Here is a 19,855-nt window from a genome sequence, read left to right on the forward strand (position 1 = left end):
GACTTTTAATATTCATTTTCCTCCTTCCCTTTTGCTTATGAAACATAATCTAAGCATTTCATCTTATATTACGCAAATCGCCCAACTGTTTCTTTTTTGTGTATGTGTCAAAAGGGGCCCCAAAGAAGGAAACGTCACCTTTCATGTGTCTAACAGATGCGTTCCTAAAGAAGGAAGTTGTCCTAGGTCAGCTTACTACAACCTGTCTTATGACAGGCGCCTGTATGAATAACCTGCCGTTATAATAAAACAGTTTTTAACCCTTTACAGCTTGCAAGCAATTAAATTATCTTTCACAGCAATATTTCTTTTTAATGTGAAATATACACGAAGGCCAACCCAAAATCTTCAAGTATAAGTATCTTTCAAAGTATAAAAGTATTCCCTTATATGCTGTTCTTTGGAGTCAGAAAAAAGATAACATAATCAGAACTAAGCATCATGACAATATTGTTTCAGTTCCTATATCTCTAAAGTTCACATGATTTCAAACTTTTAATAAAATTATTTAAAAAAGTGAATGCCCTTTACTCCACAGCGCTGTAATAAAAAATATGTTGACTTTCTAACAGTTCTCAGGGTAATTAAAACTACTGAGGGCGAGTAAGACTTTTATTTACAGGGTCTCCAAATTATAGACTAATCAGTCAGTTAATACTAGAAATCACTTGTCACCCTTGGCATTTAAATCATGGCTAAAGTCTCATTATTTCAGTGTAGAACATCCACTGCTTACCTGTTCTTCTTTACTATAATTATGGCAACTACCATAATCTGCTGCTACCAAACGCTTTCTATTCACTTATATCACTGTTACTAAGCTATTCTTCTTGGCACTGGAACAGGATCTTAAAGTGTGTCAGTGATTATAATTGAAGATATTGATATCAGGCCACTGTGTCATTCATCCTCTGTCCTGAAAATGCTATTATGTCACTCTAAAACATCCAGAGTATTGTTGGATGGCCAGTTGGCATGGGTTATAATGAAGAGGTTTATTTTCCCTGAGATTTAGATAAGTCCCTGCTCTCCCATCACCACCATTAATTTCTGTGCTATCACAGTTTGCTGCACCTCTTCTTGCAAACGTTTTGATTTCTTGCAAAGTCTTCTGAGCCATAGGTTTTTTTTTTGGCTTCTTCATTTTTATTAAGGTTTTAAAGGCTACATTTTTTTGATTTGCATTTATTTTCTTTTCCAATTTTGTTAAAAGATTTTTTATTTCATTTTAGAATTATTTCATGATGCCATTTTGTTTTCTTTATGCAGATGCAGATCACTGTCTCAAGCCTATGCTTAATCAGGAAGTAGCTTCAAAATGTTATCAAAATGTATTGTTTTTAGTTGTCCAATTTATGCATATAAATTCTAAAACTTTTTAAGACCTCCTGTTCTGGTGATCTTTCTGGTGTAACAAATTCTTTGGCAGATTATTTTAGACTTTAGTTTTGGTTTATGTATGGGAGTTTGATACTTTTATTCCTGGCATTAACCCCTACTCTTCTCAAGATAAATGTTTCACCTCCTGATTTTTGCTTTTCTTTATTTTATTTAATTTCATTGTCACACATGTGCGATTGAGAGGCAGTTAAAGGGCTTGAATAATAATAGTACCATGCCAAAGCAGGGGATGGAGAGCTGCACTGACTTTCTCTCTCAACCCTCTGCAGACCATCCACAGGAAATCCCGCTAGGTTCCAGCATCATTGATGACATCAGTTTGGGTACTGGCACTATTGATGATGTCACTTAAGGTACCGGTGCCATTGATGACATCACTTCCAGATTCACCGCTATTGATGATGTCACTTCCAGTCTGTGATGATGCCGATCCTGATGACATCACATCTGTTTCTAGTTCTGATGATTTCACTTCCTGTCCTGGCTGTTAAAGTTGTCATATTCTCACACTAAATTCAGTTCTCTTTTGAACTCAAACCTGTGAAGAACTCAAACAAAATTACCCATTTGCAGCCATGGCATAATACACGGATGGCTGTCCCAAACCTTTTTGATGTCTTGTGACTGTTTCTGTGGCAGTGGCATAGTCAGCAGGATGCAAGAAGCCCAGAAAGAACAGGTGCAGGACCTGAAAATTAACCAGGTGGGAGAGTACCGGGACTGAGTTTCTTAGTGGGGAGGTTCGTCCTGTAGTCCAGAAAGACCCGGAGCAGGCTCCACTCCAAATATACTTATCTGGGTTATCAAAGAAACAAGGGGAGACATGGGAGAGACACAGGAGTGGGCTGGTCCCCATGGGGGGAGTGAAGGGGGGCTTATTATGTGCAAATTGGAGGAGAGAGCTGTCCCCCCACTAGGGTCAAGACCCTAGTTAAATGTGGTGTATCCTCAGACCAGCAGGTGGAGAGAATAAAAAATTAGACATTTGACCCAGAGTGGTCAACCCAGGAGCAAGGCTTTGCTCTCTGGAAGAAGGTGGTGCTATGGCTAAGGCTGTTTGAATCCTCTAGGACATCTAGGATGGCCTCACAATCTTGGAGAGTAGAATGGTCCTTTAGTGGATGCCATGGGGATTACATCCAGCAAAATCTGTCTCTTCCTTACAAGCTGGACCCTATTCCAAAGTCCCAGGACCCGTGACGTACAACTTACTTGGGAATGTGGAGGAATGCAGGTGGAGAGAGAAGGGAGTGTGATGTACACATACAAACTCCCTGACGATATCACATACAGGAGTAGTGATTGTTAATGGATTTAAAGTTGAAGCATTCTTTGATTCTGGCAGCAACATTTCCATTGTTGATCACTGATATGTACTACCGTGATAATGGGTGAAAGTAAAGACCAATATAACTTGTATACAAAGAGAAATCTGACAATATAAAACCACCCTATGTTTCATCAGCCATGGAGGATCGCTAAAAAAATTCCTTGTAGCTGTCCTCCCAAATCCACCTTTATTGGTGATTCTGGGGTGGGACTTGTCTAACAATAAATACGGTACAGTACTGACTACTCCCAAACATAATTTAAGCCTAGTTATAGATGGGAATGACACATCTCAAGCTGTCTCCATGCCATGTAATCAGCCAACAGAGAGAGATATGGAAGACCAGGCAGAAGGAAGATGGGGATATTACTGGACCGCCACAGGCAGAAACGTCATTACCCAGTGCCTTGACGAGCTGGGAAAAAAAACCCACTCCTTGAGATCAGACTGGACTCTCTCTCTGAGATTCAATTTCAATTTAAAGAAACGGCAGTTTCTTTCAAAAGGGAGCAATGGAACAACAACTCCCTGAAATTTGCTAAAAATGCAGTTGTATTATTCAATGGCCAACCCACTCATTAGCCCCTGCCACAAGGTCCTTACTTTGTGATAGAATATAATCTATTGTATTGGGTAGAGGGGCATGAAGGCGGGGGTTGTGGGGGTTTGGGTTTTAATCTCACGAACCTACTGGCAGCAGGTCTGTGAACTTGCACACACCCACCTCCTAGGAGGCTATTTGTGCACCGAAAACACATTAGAGCATATTAAGCTCAGATTTTATTTGCCGGGAATTAATGAGAAGGTTCGCCGTTTTTGTATCTCTTGTCCAGAGTGTCAATTGCATAAAATTCCTAGGAGGGACCAAGCTCCTCTCGTTCCCCTTCCCTTGATTGATGTCTACTTTGAAAGGATTGGGGTTGATATAGTAGGACCCTTATAGCCCTCAGCCTGAGGACATAAATATATATTAGTTCTCGTGAACTATGCTACCCGATATCCAGAGGCTGTTCCTTTGCGCTCAGGAACTTGTAGTGGTCTTTGTGCAAGTGGCATCCCTAATGTAGTCCTTACAAATCAAGGGACGCCTTTTACCTTGGAAACATTCAAGGAGATTTCCAAGTTGCTTAAAATAAAGCACTTAAAGACCACAGTGTATCACCCTCAAACCAATGGTCTAGTTGAGAGGTTTAATCAGAGTCTCAAGCAAGTGCTTAGCAAGGTGGTCAGCGGGGACAGGAGGAACTGGGATCAGCTCCTCCCCCTTGTTCTCTTTACCTATCGGAAAGTCCAACAAGCCTCTGCAGGGTTCTCTCCTTACAAATTATTATATGTATGACAAACTCAGGGAATTTTGGATATTTTGAAAGAAGGAAGGGAATGAGAGGCTTTTCCATCTACAAATATATTGGAATAAATCACACAGTTACACGATAGATTTGGAAAAATTCAACCCATACTAAAAAGTCACATGGAAGAGGCAGAAGTAGCACAGGCCCACTATTATGAGTATAGTACGACTCTCCGAGAGTTTAATCCGGGGGATTGCGTCATTGTTTTAGTTGCTACTTCCCATTCAAAATTGCTAGCCCATTGGCAAAGGCCTTATGAAGTTGAGGAGAGGAAAGGACTTGTCAATTATTTTGTGAAAAATAACCCAATCGTTTCCCAAGCAAGTGGGTATATGATGTAAACTTGCTTAAGAAAAATATCCTTAACTTTGGTACTTTGGAGCTCGAAGCAGCTATCCTGCCCGTCCTGGAGGTAGTAAGCAAAAAACCAGGAAGGACCTCTCTGATTGCACACAAAATCCTGGGGTAATAGTTCGAGAGTGCCCCTATCATCCTATCAAGGCAAAGAAAGCAGAGGTGGAGTTGAAATCAAGCATATGTTGGAACTACGAGTTATAGAGGAAAATCATAGTCCCTGGTCCAGTCCGATTGTCTTGGTTAGTAAGCCTGACAGAAGCTGGAAGTTTTGCAATGACTTCCTTCGACTTTATCAAGTCTCTCAATTCGATGCTTATCCAATGCCTTGAGTGGAAAACCTCCTTGAGAGGCTTAGACAGACAAAATATTTGACCACGCTTGACATGATTAAGGGGTACTGGCAGGTTCCTTTAACAGACTCTGCTAAGGTTAAGACCGCGTTTAGCACCCCTAGTGGACACTGGCAGTATTGTGTCCTTCCATTCAGTTTACATGGGGATCCTGCGACTTTCCAGCATCTGATGGATAAAGTGCTCTGCCCTCATAATTCATATAGTGCTGCCTACTTGGATGACGTAGACATTTATTCCAGCACATGGAAGAAACAAATACAGAAGGTCTGAGCGGTATTGCGAATGCTGGGCTTCAGATCAATCCAAAAAAATATTTCTTTGGGTTGAAGGAAGCTAAATATTTAGGCTACCTAGTGGGTCGGGGTACCATAAAGCCACAGTGTTTGAAGGTAGATGACATATTGAATTGGCCCGTCCGCGAACCAAGCGGCAAGTCCAAGAATTTCTTTGGTTTCGGAGAGCGTGCTGCCCTTGAGTGATTTAACAAACAAGATGGCCCCTAACAACTTGGTATGGACTGATAAGACAGACGCTGCATTTAGTGACTTAAAACAGGCCCTTACGACAGCACCAATATTGAAAGCACCTAACTTTTTGCTTCCTTTCCATCTACAGGCGAACGCTTCTGAAACAGGCCTGGAAGCTGCACTGAGCCAGAGTGTTGATGGTGTTCAACACCCCGTTATGTACCTGAGCTGGAAACTGTTGGATCAGGAGACCAGGTATGCAGTGGTGGAAAGGGAAGCCCTTGCAATTAAATGGGCAATTGCACATTCGAGGTACTACCTCTGGGGCTTTGAATTTACTCTTGTTACAGATAATGCACCCCTACAGTGGATGGTCTTACACAAAAGGTCGACTCCGTGGGTCACCAGGTGGTTTCTTGACCTTCAACCGTATAATTTTTCACTTATTCATCATAAGGGCTCTCTCCATGCCAACGTCGATGCACTTTCTCGACTTCAAGACCTTTCAGTCAGGGCCTGATGGGTCTGGGCTGAAGGGGGGGCCTTGTTACACATGTGCATATGGGATATATTTTTTGCTAATTCTAATGTATTATCTACATTAAATAATATGGCTGAGTTTGGATCGCTTACCTGTTTTTTGAATTTGGACTGCTAAGCTTATAAAAGTATTAATCTCCACCTAATGATCCAGTGTACTGTTTGGTCCAAGATTATGTACTGTCTGGCAAGAATGGATAGAAAAATATAGAAACAAAAGGAGATTACTGTTAACTGAAGCAGGCAAACAATGAAAGGATTGTGCAACTAAACCAAAACGTATGCCAGACAAAGTCAAGAGGCACTCCCTATTTTGACTCAATATACATTAAGCAGGGCAGACAAAAAAGAACACTCAGACATGGGAAATTAACATAAAATGAAACTGAAAAATACTTCCTAAACAACACAATATTATATAATTAAAATATGTAAAAAAACAAAACTAAAAATTGAATTAATAACAGTTTGAAAAATAATATTTAAGCAGCAAAAAGATTAAATAAGCAACACATAAACATAAGCAACCCTGGCTGCACCATAGCATCAAATGGGGATCCAGTAGAGTTTTATAAAAAGTTCCCAACTCATTTAGTGCCATTGTAGCTGGCAATGTTTTTGGAAGCTACAGTAAAAGTAAATAAAAAAATTAAGTACAAAATCAGATTCACCAGAGGTCCTGCAATCTTTAAAAGCAGAAAATAATTTTGGATGAGGATATTTACTTAGCCTACTGTGCAAATTGGTTCCAATATATCTACACAGATGAAATTGTATACACTACATGAACATGGATTACTCCAATTTAGAATACATATCCAGAAAGGGTGTCTATTATCACCAGTGCTTTTTGTAAATACCATCAAACCATTAGCCGTTAATCTCTGGAAGCAATCAGACATGAAAGGTTTCTTAAAGGAAGGCCTTGAAGAGAAAATATTTCTGTATGTCCATGATGTGGTGCTTTCAATATCAGACCCACAATCATCTTTGCCACTAGTATTAAATCTGCTATGGAGAAATTCATAAGTTTAACTTTGGTACAGCAAATTTTGAACAGATGCAGCAAACATATGAACCAAGTAGTTGTTAGGCTGTAGGACTTCAGGGACTTTCATAAACTAGACTTGATGTTATTTTAGGAGAATTGATTGGGTAGGTTTGGCAAGGTTTATTGAGTTGAATGGCCTGTTCTCGTGTAGACTGTTCTAATGTTCTAATATGCATTTATCATATTTCTATAATCCTTGTGGTTACCAATAAATTGTATTATTCTGTCACTTCAGTTACCTTTGTACAAGTCTAATGGCTGGAGACCCACCTACTACAAGGAAGGAGGAAGGAGCCTTGCCAAATTACTGAATTAATTACCAGCATTGCATTGCAATTGATTGCATTAAATCCTACATTGCCCCATCAATGTGCACTTAATAACCTAATGTGACAGGTGGTCACACTTACAGGTAATCTAACCTAGACACCGTTAAAATATCCGACTATGCCACCCAGTTTTATTAAGAGACTGGGGACTCTTGAAATTTACCAATAATAGCACACAAGTTTGTTTAAACTGGGTGTAGACTGAACATACAATGAAAGACACAACAATAATTTCAGGAAAAGCAACATTAACTTCTATTACACAAGACAATATAAAGTACATTTAAAAGAGAAAAGAACATAACAAAATCTAAAAATATCAGGAACGAATTTCCTTTTTTTTTAAAAAGAAAACACACAGTCCACACTCCAAAAGTCCATCAAAAACAAGAACTGGAGGATACAACTTTTAGTGGTGCAGAGTCCAGTTTGCGCACTGTTATTTCAACAATTACTTGTCCAACTGTCCACCGATGCACTCTGTTCACCGTACACTCGTTTCCCCAACAGAAGTTTTGTCAGATCGTGGAGTCCCTTTCAGCGTCTCCTCATCGTTCTTTTTCTCCACTCTGGGCTCCTTGTGTTGCTGTGATCTAGGCATGCCTCACTTCTCGTCTGCCTGCTTTGCTTGGTCCTTTCATGCAGCTTCGCTGGACCCACAACCGTCTTCTTGTGGAGCTGCCTCTTCCTCCCTCGGGGTAAGTGTTGCCGTCTGTGTCCCTTACGTCACACCAGCCACGTACCCCAGTCTGCCAGCAAGCCCCTGTGCTCTCTGCAAGTATCTTGGCAGCGTCCTCAGTAGACCGTCCCTACTCTGCCTTCTCCTGCCCAGAATTTTAAATCTCCTTCAGTCCTTGCCGTTGTCAGTCATGGACAATCAGTTTAAACAATGGCACATCTAAATTTCTTGGGTTTAACAAGTAATGAAAGTAAAAGTTAACAAAATGTATTGTTACCAACCATAAATGAGTATGGGTCTGCTGATTAGAAACCAATATTGTCAGACATGTAATCTCCAAGTCAGGTAAATACAAACATCCTCCAAGGAAGGAGCACGTCTGTTACCACAAATTTGTATTATTTGTATACTCAACCAGCCAAAACTTCAAAGCCGTGACTCCTTTGCAAGACAGCAAATATCTACATCCTGCAGACAGCCATAACAAAATCAGTAATGGGATTACCCAGGAAATCAAAAAAATGTCCACCTCTGACACTTATATGACAAATTGAAAGCATGATTTCAGGAAGTATTTCAAATTTATCAAAAATGAAAAAACTGTCATCTCTTATTCATATAAATATTCATTCTCTTTGCTATGACAATCTAAATTATGGTCAGATGCATCCTGTTTGCTTTAATTATCCTTGATGTATCTAGAATTTGACTGGTATCCATGTGTAGCAAAATGAATGGAAATAGTTTAGAAAAGCATACACCTGTGTATATAAGGTCCCACATTTCATACAGTATGTCTGGACATAAAACAAGCCATGAAGTCCAAGGAACTCTCTGTCACATGGGATAGGCTTCATTCTGTAAGAAGACTATAAGCTAACATGTTTCTTGAGAAAAGTGTTTCTTTTTGACCCTTTGTGAACCCAACTTTGTGAACTTTGGGAATACCAGTACTTTGCAATCCATGTGAACAGAATAATAAGCTTCTGTGTTGCTAATGTAATTAGAACTGTTTCTCTTATTACTAATTAGCATGTAAACATGACTAATAAAAGATAAGCTAAGGGTGTTTACCATTAGTACACTCAAGGAATCAGGTCAGGTCAGGTTGGGGAGCATGCAGCACGTTGCAGCACCCACCACACAGCGAAATAGCTTGGGATCCTTTTTTGGCAAAACCCCACAAAGACAAGCAGTCCAGTTTCCAAAAGGGAAATGAACATCTATCTGCTGCAGCCAGCTGTTACATGAACGTCCACCTGGCCTGGTCCAGCCACTTGGGTTCTCGACAATGAGAATCCTGTGAGCCAGATCACCCTTGGGGAAACAACATCACATGGCCAAATTGCCATAACTGATGCTCCCTCACAATGCAGGTAATGTGCCTCATTCGGGATCGCCTTTGCAACTGCTCGTTCAACAGAAAGTCAAACTAGTGGTTGTCAAGAATTCTCTGGAGACACAGTACTGAAGGAGTCTAGTCTTTGTTTCAGGTCACTGGATAGCACCCATATCTCGCAACCATGTGGCAAAACAGAAGCAGCAGGACTTGGACCCTTATCTTTTTCGCGAAGATATCGGGAGTGCCACACACCCCTTTCCAGCAATCTCACAACCCCCCATGCTCCCAATCCATCTACTGACTTCATAGGAAAAGTCACCAGAGACATGCTGCCAAGGTAAGTAAGCCTTTCAACAAGGTCAACACTCTCTCCATAGACAGACATGCTGCAGATGACTGTGCCCAAGAGGGCATTAAAGGCCTGGATTTTGGATTTTATCGCGGACACTTGCAAGCCCAGACACTCAGACTTCATGCTCAGCCTCTCCATAGCCCTGATCCGAGCCTTCATTGACTCTGTGAAGATCACAGCATCATCGGCAAAGTTGAAATCAGGGAATCTTACTTCGCCAACCACTGAAATGCAGAGTTAACGAAGCTCCTCCGACAGCAGAGGCATGCACACACACACACACACACACCAAGCACACACTAGGGACAATTTAAGATCGTCAATGGATGGAAAACTTTTTTTTATTTACATTCTCTATTTTTTTTTCCAGGGCGGCACAGTCGCGCAGTGGTAGTGCTGATGCCTTGCAGTTAGGAAACCTGGGTTTGCTTCCTGGGTCCTTCCTGCATGGAGTTTGCATATTCTCCCCGTGTCTGCGTGGGTTTCCTCTGGGTACTCCGGTTTCCTCCCACAGTCCAAAGATATGCTGGTTAGGTGCATTGGTGATTCTAAATTGTCCCGTGTGTGTGTGCATGCCCTGTGGTGGGCTGGCACCCAGCCCAGGGTTTGTTTCCTGCCTTAAGCCCTGTGTTGGTTGGAATTGGCTCCAGCAGACTCAGGTGACCCTGTAGTTCGAATATAGCGGGATGGATGGATGGATTTTTTTTCCAAGTCTGGATGTTTAGCTAAATATGATTCATAATCTCTACATGCAACATTGAAGTATTAATTTTAGTGTGAGAATTAATCACAGGAGATTTATGCATAAACTCTGTGTGAATGGCACTTTTGGATAGACAATAAAATTGGAACAACCATCTGACCGAACATCCATCTTTGAATCTGAATGTGCTGAATGTTCTGCTAAATTTTATCACCCATTTGTAATTAGCAGATTCACAGACAGAAGTAGATGCAGGTTTTATCCCGTATACATTTAAGTTATCTTTCAATGCCATCCAATCAAGTAGAAGATGATCAATTGATGTGATGGAAGAGCCATGCATTAGAGCTGCCTAATCTTACCAAGGTATGCATTCCAATAGCCAATTTACTACCAGAGAGACTGTTCACAGCAAGTTAGTGGACATATTGTTTACTCTGACAGGTCACAGATTAAACTGGACAAAGTAAATATGTTGACATTATTACATGTCAATATACTAGTAAAGGTAACTGAATATATGTAGGTGGAGACCATAAGACCATAAGCACTTAATTTCTCAATGAAGAGATTTAAATCACTGTTGCTCATTTGATTTGTTTACATTTGTGATCTTTTAATGTTAGCAGTTGCATATCTGAGTGGTTTATATTCGTGTTCTGAAATTGTTAAAAAATCTCCATTTTATATGCTGTGGTTATTGCAAATTGGGCATAAATGCTTCCTAAGTAAGTTATGTGTAGCTTATGTATGTATAACACCTGACGTTAAACAGCTAGTTTAAAACATCTGAGGCATTGCATTTGTGCTATATTAAATGAGAATGTAAAATTGAGTGAAATTAATTCAATCTGTATTGGAGGTTTTTTATTTGCCATATTTTAACAATACCGTGATAATACAGAAAACAATGATAATTTTGCTCACTATAATTGTAATATGAAATTTTGATATCATCCCATCCCTGGTAGAGGATTTTCACTATCCTCCTCATAAATTCACACAAATACATAATCTGTGTTAATGTGATTGTGCTTATAAATAAAACCTTATTATTTGTAGTGACCTTTACAGTAAAGTCTCCATAAAAAAATAATGCAACAAATTAAGACTCATACGATTACAAGTATCAGTAGAAATAGTAAAAATAACAGAAACAGATGAGAATGAAAACAAGATAGAATAAAGCAATACATTTAATTTAAATACAGTAAGCATAAATTGAAAATTTAAATTCAGATACAAATTACACTATCATACTATTTTTAGCAGTTCAATTCCAATAATATTTTGTTACATGAATTAGCAATTGGTTTCCTTTAAAATTTAAAAAATATCATGTTTAAAAGCATTTTATATGCTCTTACAATTTACCTGTAAATACGATTTAAAGTGTATGCACATTTATATGCTTTAACTATGTAACAGGAAGAATTCAACATTTAAAATGAAGGCAGGACCCCAAAGAGTAGATATGGAATCCCAAAAAAGAATTTTATTCTTCTTTCTCCAGATATTCATTTGTTCTTCTTACAAAAAGTCTTTGGATTTTGTTTTGAAGCCTCCATTAGGCAGCCTTTCAATTAGTCTTTCAAAAGACTGTACATTTTTCTAATATGTCCAAAAATTTCCTTTCTAAATCTTTTCTTCCTCCTTTTTACTTCTTTTTTTTTTTAATTTTCACGGTCTGTAATGTGTTTCCTTACCCATTCTTCATGTGGCTTTGTACAGACTTTTTTACCGTTTTTAGTGTAAAATCTGAAAAGCACAAAAAATGCTAAGTGGAAGCAAAATCAGGCAAAATGTGTTAAAATGTTATTCTTTTCTAAAAAAACTGAGTTAGGATTATATTGGAATCTAAAAAAAAAAAAATATAATGGAATGAAACTGAAAAATGAAAATTAAACTGTCCTGCGATGATCAAACCGATATGGATTCACATCTGCTGTTCTTAGAGCAAATTCGTATTCTGTTTTCATTACAGGATCCTTACAAAATTCTTCTTAGCATCTCAATGTAAGTAGTCTATTTTTTATTGCATTTTCTTTTTAATTGTGTTATTCTTGACTTCCCAAAATATTGTTAAATAAATAAATATTAAAGAGGCTTATGCCATATTACCCATTTGCTCTTCCATCCATTTTCTAAACTTCCATATTACAAATCGTGGCTCACATGGGAGACTAGGTCCTATAGCCCACTGTTGTGCTCTGCTGAGCTGCTCTTCACTCTTTCTGGGCCTCTAATCTAAACATTTTTACAGAGCATCAGATTGCTTTTTCCTTCATGTTTGTTTAAGGCAAAAAACAGTTTGTCATGGTGTTGCACCCCACAATGTTATGTTCAAGAAAAAAATGCAATGGCCCCTTGATTTTCATTTTGCAATGCAGTCATTTTAAATCTCACCCTATGATCCAACTTAGTTATTAGTTAGTTAAAATTTACAATACAAACTTTGTAATATTACTTTAACTTTTTTGTTGTTAATGACCATAAAATCACATCTAAGTCTCAAATAATAAGTGCATCAACATTTCTGTTAATTTTTGATGTCTACCAAATTATATTTTTCAAATATACAATTATTTAAATAAATTGCAGGACACAATATACTTAGATCACTCCAGCTACAGGACATTTGCTACTTGTTACTTCAAAACGTTCAATTGTTCTTTTAGGTAGTTGTTTGCGGATGAATGTAAAACAACACTCTGAAGCAATTTGTGATAACTCACCTGGAAAAAAGCTGTGAAAACATTCAGTTACTTTATATGTGTACCTAAAATAGAAAAAAGAGTGTGTGTTTAGGTTTGTACTGTATGTGTGTTTGTCTGGTATGCAAATCCACACAGTTGCACCAACATCAGCCAGATGGCCTTTTGGTGCCTTTTGGTACCCCAAACCTTATCAGCACCGGATAATAATAATAAAGTACTGATTAATACATGCCAAAATACTACATAGTATATCGAATAATGAAATTATAATTAATAATGCTAGATACTTGTTTTTGCTCTTTAGTTCCTTGAACATGTACAAACTGCATAACAATGTAATATATATTGTAAATGTGCAATCAAATTTGAATATGTATATTTAAAAATAATAATGAACGATAATTAAGAACATTAAGAATTTCAGCTCTGTTGCTTAGGTTTGTATGTCAATAATCCTTATGTGCTGTTTCACTGACCTGTTATATGTATAGTAAAAAAATGAATAAACTTTTAGATGGTTGCAGAAATAAACATTGCAGAAATACACATATGATCTGCTTTTAACCTTCCTCCTTTCGTAGTAAGACCCATTACAAAACGCAGTTAGGACAAAGAATAAAAAGTCATAGCTCAAGTACACAACACAGAGCAAATCATGAATAAGCCACATAGCAATATAACACTTTAAAACAAATCCAAAAAGACTTACTGGCTTTGCTTTCCTGTGCTATGCACAGAAGTGCAATGACAATGGTGAACACAAAGATTTTCATTATCAGAACTTCAAATGTGAGGAGATCCTTCTTGATGCTGTTAACTGTTTTCTGTCTCAAGTATGAGCCTGGCCAAAATTTAAGAACATAAGTCAGAACTCCCACACTTTGCCTAAAGAATATTCTTAGAATAAAACTTTCAAGGAATGATAGCACTCAGGGAGGAAGTAGAAAGGGAAAGTTACAGATTTCCACTGTAGTTACACTTCTGCTGTATTTTCTCAAAATAGGATTTATCAAAAACATAAATGAATGGAAATGGTTAGTTATTATAAACTTTAAGTATACTATTCAATGTATATATTTTTTCTAACAATAAGAGAGACCATTTTGTAACATTGTATTATTGTAATTTATATTTTAAAACTGACTGTATGAGTTGGGTTACCAAGAGTAGAGAAGTCGGCATGGCCCAGGACAGAGGTAGGGGCCACCATAGGCTGTGCATAAGAGGGACTCACTCTGATAAATTGATGGGGATTAGTCGGAAACTCATCAGGTGGCAGTGAGAACTGAATAAGGAAGGTATTGTGGTACACTCATAGGGGACTAAGTGAGTTCTGACAGGGTGGACTCTTCTGTATATTACATGCTGTAGGGCAGATTGTCTTGATTTGAAATGAGCAGTGGAGATCAGAAGTACAAATATACCTGGAACACCTAGATGACACAGTTTTCGGATGCCATGATGACTTTTTAGATATATATATATATAGTGCATCCAGAAAGTATTCACAGCTCATCACTTTTTCCACATTTTGTTATGTTACAGCCTTATTCCAAAATGGATTAAATTCATTTTTTTCCTCAGAATTCTACACACAATACTCCATAAGGACAATGTGAAAAAAGTTTACTTGAGGTTTTTGCAAATTTACCAAAAATAAAAAACTGAGAAATCACATGTACATATGTATTCATAGCCTTTGCTCAATACTTTGCCGATGCACCTTTGGCAGCAATTACACCCTCAAGTCTTTTTGAATATGATGCTACAAGCTTGGCACACCTATCCTTGGCCAGTTTCGCCCATTCCTCTTTGCAGCAACTCTCAACCTCCATCAGGTTGGATGGGAAGCGTTGGTGCACAGCCATTTTAAGATCTCTCCAGAGATGTTCAATCAGATTCAAGTCTGGGCTCTGGCTGGGCCACTCAAGGACATTCACAGAGTTGTCCTGAAGCCACTTCTTTGATATCTTGGCTGTGTGCTTAGGGTCGTTGTCTTGCTGAAAGATGAACCGTCGCCCCAGTCTGAGGTCAAGAGCACTCTGGAGCAGGTTTTCATCCAAGATGTCTCTGTAAATTGCTGCAGTCATCTTTCCCTTTATCCTGACTAGTCTCCCAGTTCCTTCTGCTAAAAAACATCCCCACAGCATGATGCTGCCACCACCATGCTTCACTGTAGGGATGGTATTGGCCTGGTGATGAGCAGTGCCTGGTTTCCTGCAAACGTGAGGCCTGGCATTCACACCAAAGAGTTCAATCTTTGTCTCATCAGACCAGAGAATTTTATTTCTCATGATCTGAGAATCCTTCAGGTGCCTTTTGGCAAACTCCAGGCGGGCTGCCATGTGCCTTTTCCTAATTAGTGGCTTCCGTTTGGCCACTCCACCATACAGGCCTGATTGTTGGATTTCTGCAGAGATGGTTGTCCTTCTGGAATGTTCTCCTCTCTCTACAGAGGACCTCTGGAGCTCTGACAGAGTGACCATCGGGTTCTTGGTCACCTCCCTGACTAAGGCCCTTCTCCCCTGATTGCTCAGTTTAGATGGCCGGCCAGCTCTAGGAAGAATCCTGGTGGTTTCGAACTTCTTCCACTTACGGATGATGGAGGCCACTGTGCTCATTGGGGCCTTCAAAGAAGCAGAGATTTTTCTGTAACCTTCCCCAGATTTGTGCCTCGAGACAATCCTGTCTCGGAGGTCTACAGACAATTCCTTTGATTTCATGCTTGGTTTGTGCTCTGATATGAACTGTCAATTGTGGGACCTTTCCAAATCATGTCCGATCAACTGAATTTACCACAGGTGGACTCCAATTAAGCTGCAGAAACATCTCAACGATGATCAGGGGAAACAGGATGCACCTGAGCTCAATTTGGAGCTTCATGGCAAAGGCTGTGAATACTTATGTACATGTGATTTCTCATTTTTTTTATTTTTAATTAATTGGCAAAAACCTCAAGTAAACTTTTTTCACATTGTAATTATGGGGTGTTGTGTGTAGAATTCTGAGGAAAAAAATGAATTTAATCCATTTTGGAATAAGGCTGTAACATAACAAAATTTGGAAAAAGTGATGCGCTGTGAATACTTTCGGATGCACTGTGTATATATATATATATATATATATATATATATATATATATATATATATATATATATATATATATATATATATATATATATATATACATACCTTGGTATACGTCCTTAATCCGTTCCAGATACTTGGACTTATACCAAACAGGACTTATACCAAACAAATTTTCCCATAAGAAATAATGGCAAAATGATTAATTTGTCCCCATGAAAAAAAAAATCCTATTGTTATTGTCATATTATACTTTGATGGGGTTGTATAAAATAATTTAAACACTGCTTAATACTAAATACATAAATACAAAAGCAATTAGATGAAATAAATGAAAATGACTTATCCAATAACAATGAGTTTCATTTTACTGCACAACAAAGGAGAGCGTTACAGGTCTTCCAAAGGAGCCACTTCAGGCGATTGTGTAGCACTGCCGTTGTTCTTCTTCTGGCAGTCTTCAATCCAAATCCCTAAAGTAGATTCCATCCAGACTACTGCCTTATTACATCCACTTACAACTCGTTTTGCACCCTTGTTAAAAGGACACTGCGGCCGTAGATCTTATATTCCTTTCCTACTTTTTAAATAAAAAGAATCGTTGCCTTCAACAAATCCAAAACGTTTACCTTTTCGGCAATCGTTAACATCTTCCGTTTGCACTTGGGCATGACCCCTGAAGCAGTAGCAGATCATTTTGGAGCCATAATGAAGAGCTTGACTATGCACAAAGATAAACACAAAAGAGCACAACTCTTTACACAGCGAAACACGTTGATGCTGAATGAGCGAGACGAGACTTCCTGGTTAACACTGCATTCAGCAAGCAGGAACTTACTGTAACTGCGTGCTCTAATTGGTTAGCTTCTCAGTCAGGAGAACTTAACTGCGTGCTCTGAATGGGTAGCTTCTCAGTCAGGAGAACTTAACTGCGTGCTCTGAATGGGTAGCTTCTCAGTCATCCGCCAATAGCTTCCCTTGTATGAAATCAACTGGGCAAACCAACTGAGGAAGCATGTACAGGAAGTAAAAAGACACATTGTCCGCAGAACCCCGCGAAGCAGCGAAAACTCTGCGTTATATATTTAGTTATGCATTCATATAAAATCCACAATAGAGTGAAGCTGCGAAAGTCGAAGCACGATATAGCGAGGGATTACTGTACAGGTTAAAACTTGGCCCTTTTTTTTGAAGGCGCGCACCCGGTATACCACACGTGTTGTTCTAGCACACGAGTCGTATTCCAAACAAAGGTCGTATACCAAGCAAAATATTTCGCCTCTAAACAGGATGTATACCAAGTTGGACTTATTCCAAATCAGACGTATACTGAGGTACCACTATATATATATATATATATTGTAAAGTGGGTGGCGCAGTGGTAGCGCTGCTGCCTCGCAGTTAGGAGACCCAGGTTCACTTCCCAGGTCCTTCCTGTGTGGAGTTTGCATGTTTTTCCCGTGTCTGCGTGGGTTTCCTCCGGGCGCTCCGGTTTCCTCCCACAGTCCAAAGACATGCAGGTTAGGTGGATTGCCGATTCTAAATTGGCCCTAGTGTGTGCTTGGTGTGTTTGTGTGTGTCCTGCGGTGGGTTGGCACTCTGCCCAGGATTGGTTCCTGCCTTGTGCCCTGTGTTGGCTGGGATTGGCTCCAGCAGACCCCCGTGACCCTGTGTTCGGATTCAGCGGGTTAGAAAATGGATGGATGGATATATTGTAAAAGGATTTGACTCAACAATTTTAAAAAGGCTTGTGGCAGCCACCCGTATATTATTTCTGGCTGCAAAAGATTCTTTGTTGAATACAGAGATGTTCCCTATACCGAGTCCAAAACAGAACTGATGATGGTTTGTCAAGATGGCGGTTTTAAGGGATAAGACAGGAAGTGATGTAAGGGGACCGGAAGTGATTTTCTTCATTAGTCAGAGTAGATGGAAGTGATAATCTTCTAGGCACCAGAACCGGAAGTGATATTCTTCTGGGCGGCGGAACCGGAAGTGGCGTCATCTGTTTTAAATCAGAGAGGTTTTCCCGCGGCTGGTCTGTAGAGATAACAGGAGAAGGTTTAGCACACCCCACCACCCCATGGCCTGGTGTGGAATTACCTTTTCTTGGTCCATACAACGTCTACCTAGTCGCTCGTGTGTGATCTATACTAATAAAAGGCAAAGCCCTCACTCACTCACTCACTCACTCACTCACTCACTCACTCACTCACTCACTGACTCATCACTAATTCTCCAACTTCCCGTGTGGGTGGAAGGCTGAAATTTGGCAGGTTCATTCCTTACAGTTTCCTTACAAAAGTTGGGCAGGTTTTATATCGAAATTCTACGCGTAATGGTCATAACTGGAAGCAGTTTTTCTCTATTTACTGTAATGGAGATGAGCTTCAACGCCGTGGGGGCGGAGTTTCGTGTGACATCATCACGCCTCCCACGTAATCACGCAGTACATAGAAAACCAGGAAGACCTCAAAAAAGCGCTGAAGAAAACATGCATTATATAATTGAGAAGGCAGCGAAACAATAAGAAGCGAGCGAGTGACATATACAACCATATTCATGAGTTCTGCTACTTCGGAAACAAAGCACGATGTAAACCTACACTTTAAATTAAGTTCATAGACAGGCTGCCGCTGGCGTTTGTAATTTAGTGCCTGCCCATATAAGGCCGTCCGTCAGCGGCAATCCAATAGCAAACTGCCACGGGTAAATATTCACGGGTGAAGGACTGTGCTTATGGAGAGGAAGATGAGATGGTCAGGGTGGTGTTTGACACAAACTCAGCAAAACTGCGAGAGAAAGTTTTAAGTGCCAGGACTAAGGTAACATTAAATACAGCCATGGACATAGCACGAGATGGCACCAGCACAGCTGGGAACCTTCGATGCATATACACCGAGTGGCTCACGTGAACTGACGCAGTGCACAGATAAAAGCAACAGTTCCAAAGAGCTGAACAAAACCTGAATTACACAATTGAAAAGGCAGCAAAAATATGAAGCGTCTGATAAGCATATTCATAAATCATAGCTACTACTGCGAAACAAAGCACACGTTGGAAAAAGTCAATGTCCCGCTAAAGGAAGACAGTGTAAAAAACCCGTGCATGCAGTGTGTCAGGTCTCAGATAAAGAAGAAGAGCGAGCTGTTTATTGATGCAGTAAGAAGCGAATCGATGAATGAAACCTGTCATCTTTACAGCGATTGACAAACACGGAATGTAACTTGAACACAACACATCCTACAAATACGAACCTGATTGAAAGAAATAATGATAATCAAATCCTTGATGACAGCAACACTCAGTAACACTCACAAAACAAATACTGTATATTGACAGTCATGTTACGTTATTTTTAAAATGTTCCCTTTTCTTTTCTAGCTTTTTAACACACTACTTCTTCTGATGCGGCGGGTATATATATATGTATATATATATATCCCGATCTACATACTCGAATAATGGATACTTTATTAGCCATCAATGATTGTTTTGGTAAAGCCATACTCAGTGTATTCATTAGATGAGCGGTAAAAAGTAAGAGCGAGGGAGGATGACTCATTGAGGCATGCAGGCTGTAGTCTTGCGTCAACTCTATCTGAATTGCGCGATCACATTTGAAAAAATATATCTTTTCAAGTTCTATTTAGTCCATATGTGTCAAACTCAAGGGCATGGCCACATCTGGCCAGCGTGTAATTATATCCCCGCGAGATCATTTTATATACTGTATTATTGTAATTTAAGCCCAGATATATGAAGCGCTGGTAACACAATAAACTACAGATCCC

General features: G+C 39.4%; 1 long non-coding RNA gene across 1 annotated transcript; it reads right to left on the reverse strand.

Moving 5' to 3' along the window:
• Window positions 1-11,571: 11,571 nt before the first annotated feature.
• Window positions 11,572-13,775, reverse strand: LOC120535002. Its single transcript, XR_005634837.1, has 3 exons — window positions 13,683-13,775; window positions 12,992-13,035; window positions 11,572-12,014 (listed from the first exon to the last, which is right to left on the reverse strand). It is a non-coding gene; the product is annotated as an uncharacterized LOC120535002 (long non-coding RNA).
• Between the last annotated feature and the right edge of the window lie 6,080 nt (window positions 13,776-19,855).

The sequence above is a fragment of the Polypterus senegalus genome, chromosome 9 (assembly GCF_016835505.1).
Source record: "Polypterus senegalus isolate Bchr_013 chromosome 9, ASM1683550v1, whole genome shotgun sequence".
Classification (NCBI taxonomy): domain Eukaryota; kingdom Metazoa; phylum Chordata; class Cladistia; order Polypteriformes; family Polypteridae; genus Polypterus; species Polypterus senegalus.